Source organism: Alexandromys fortis, unplaced genomic scaffold, assembly GCF_014885135.2.
Source record: "Alexandromys fortis isolate MF-2015 unplaced genomic scaffold, M_Fortis_MF-2015_v1.1 scaffold_439, whole genome shotgun sequence".
NCBI lineage: Eukaryota > Metazoa > Chordata > Mammalia > Rodentia > Cricetidae > Alexandromys > Alexandromys fortis.
Window position 1 is genome coordinate 58,491 of NW_026068323.1, and position 3,061 is coordinate 61,551.

Below are 3,061 nucleotides of genomic sequence, written 5' to 3' on the forward strand. Positions count from 1 at the left end.
GGTATCTCAGAGTTGTTTTGAGTTGCATTTCCCTGATGGCTAAAAATGTTAGACATTTCCTTGAGTGTCTTTCAGCTATCTGAGTTTCTTCTGTTGAGAATTGTCTGTTTAGTCCTGTGCCCCATTTTTAAGATTGGATTATTTGGTATTTTGATGCCTAATTTCTTGAGTTCTTTATTTATTTTGGAGATCAGTCCTCTGTCTGATGTAGGGTTGGTAAAGATCTTTTACCATTTAGTAAGCTGCCTTTTTGTCTTATTGACTGTGTCCTTTGCTTTACAGAAGCTTCTCAGTTTCAGGAGGTCCCATTTATTTATTGTTGCTCTCAGTATCTGTGGTACTGGTGTTATATTTAGGAAGTTATCTCTTGTGCCAATGCATTAAAAGCTACTTCCCACTTTCTCTTCTATCAAGTTCAGTGTGGCTGGATTTATATTGATGTCTTTAATCCACTGGATTTGAGTTTTGTGCATGGGGATAGATATAGATTTCAGCTAAGACCCTAAGCAATAGTGGAGAGGGTGCCTGAACTAGCTTTGCCCTGTAGTTGGATTGATGACTATCTTAAATGTCATCATAGAAGCTTCATCCAGAAACTGATGGAATCAGAGGCAGAAAGCCACAGTAGAGCACTGGCTGAGCTCCCAACATCCAGTCGGAGAGTGGGAGAAGTTAGAATACTAGCAAAGAGGTCAAGACCATGATGGGGACATCCACTGAAATAGTTTACCTGAGCTAATGGGAGCTCACCAACTCTGGGTGGACAAGAGAAGAACAAGCATAGGACCAACCAGGCCCTCGGAATGTGGGTGACAGTTGAATGCCTGGTACAGACTGCAGGGCCACTGGCAGTGGCACCAGGATCTATTCCTACTGCTTGTACTAGCTTTCTGGAGCCCATTCTCTTTGGTGGGGTACCTTGCTCAGCAGGTCTTGGTTGTGGGATCCAGCATAGGTGTGGAGATTGGTATGGGTATAGGCAGGGTAGTGTCAAGAGGACTCACCAGGCTGAACTAGAGCACAGGCTGTGTGGAACATCAGCTTTTTCCTGGGAGATAGAGCTTGCCTTAGCAGTTGCGGGGTAACCAGAGAGAGCAGGCTCTGCCAAGCAGCACAGGTAGGTTACCAGTGTCTCTGCACTACATGTGTGGGCTAGAAGGTTCCTGTAAGGGTGGCCATCTATGATCTGGTCATCCCAAGAGCCGTGAGAGAGGTGAAGAGGAGGTAATAATCCCTGGCAAGCTGTAACGGGGCAGACAGATTGGGATGGGGATGTGTTGATTTGTCTAAGGCTTTGTTTTACTTTTAATAATGTGTATATATCTGTGTCTCTGTGAGTGTATTCCATGTGTCTGTGGGTTCTCTAGAAAGCCAAAAAGCCTTTAATCTCCAGTTCTTGGAGTTCTAGGCAGTTTTGCCTGGTGTGGGTGTTGGTAATTCAACTTAGGTCCTCTGGGAGAATAACACACACTTTTAAACACTGAGTCATCTTCCTATCCCTGAACTGAGATTGTATAAGTAATAAGAAGTCAAAAAGGAGTTGATTCTTTTTTGTGTAGATAACCTATTCTGAAAGGAATATTTATTGAAATCCATCTTTACTGATGAGTATTATCAGTACATTTATTGAAAATCACTTATTTACAGATATATAAGCTTATTAACACACTCTCATTTTATTCAATGAACTCATGTTGTTTTTTTAAATGTCAATAGCATACATTGTTGATGACTATAGCCTTGAAAAAAAAACTTTGAGGTCAGGTTGTGCAGTGTTTCTGGCTCTGTTTCTTTTCTTAAGATTGCTCTGCTAAAGATATCTTCTGTTAGTCCATGTAAATTTAAGTGTTGATTTTTTTTCTTTTCCTGCTACCAAGTCCAGACAGCCACAACCACAACAGCAAAAAGAAAGAAATAAGAATAAATGTCAAATTGTCCTAAAATATCCCAGCTAATTTTCTCTCATGCAAAATTGAAATGATTGTTCCGATTAAGCACAGCATTATTCCTTAGGATAAAAGGATTGTTGAAAATGGGCAAATCAGTAATTATGATCCATAAAATTAACATGATTAGAAATAAAAAGAACACATTTTGTGTACTTTTATTGGTTATAGTTTTGTGGGTTTTGATTTTATTTGTGTTCTGTATTGTTTTCTTCTTTTGGGGGGTGTTGTTATATTGGGTTTCTGTGTTTTGAGAAAGAACATAAAGTTGGGGGTGTTGGGAGAAATAGAGGTTCTGGAAGAACCTAGGGAGGAGAATACAATCAAAATAGATTTAAACTATTTTTTCAATAATAAAAAGTAAAATTTTTAAATGAAATTAAACTTTTGAATACAGGATGCTTGAAAATATGCAAGTCAATGACTATGATGCATCAAATTAACATGATAAGGATTAAAATTATATTAGCATTTCACACAACCACCACAAGAATATTTGTTAAAATTTGATAGTGCCTCATGACAAAAACTCCCAAGAAATTGCTCACAGAAGGAATGTCCTTCACCAAAACAAAGACTGATATGACAAACAGCAGTATGTGCTAGGTAGACAGAAGGTGGGAAGTTTTGCTCTAAAATGTAGACTGCAGAATATCTACCCCATCACTCTCATTTCACAAGCCTTCTTGTCATCTGGCTAGAAAGTAGTCAAATAGCTCATGACCTAAAAGTTTAGTCTTCAGATGGCAGTGCTATTGTGGAATGATTGGATTATAAACACAAATATAATCAGCATTCTCTTATTGATCGCTCATTAATAACCATACATAAGTAAAGTAGAAGAAAGTGAGTACAGCTGTGGAGAGCACCCCACTGGGGTCATACCTTTGAAGGATGCATCTTGGCCTTGGTTTTGTCTCATTAATTTTTTCTGTTTCCATCAACTGAGAAATTATTTTCTGACATGCCCTTTTGTCATGTTTCTCATGCCATAGATCTAAAAGCAACAGAATCATTTGAACATGGACTACAAATTTTAGTGAAAGCAATAAAACAAGAAATGACAGCTATCCAAAATAAAAAAAAAAAACAGGAAATAAAACTGTCCACATGCA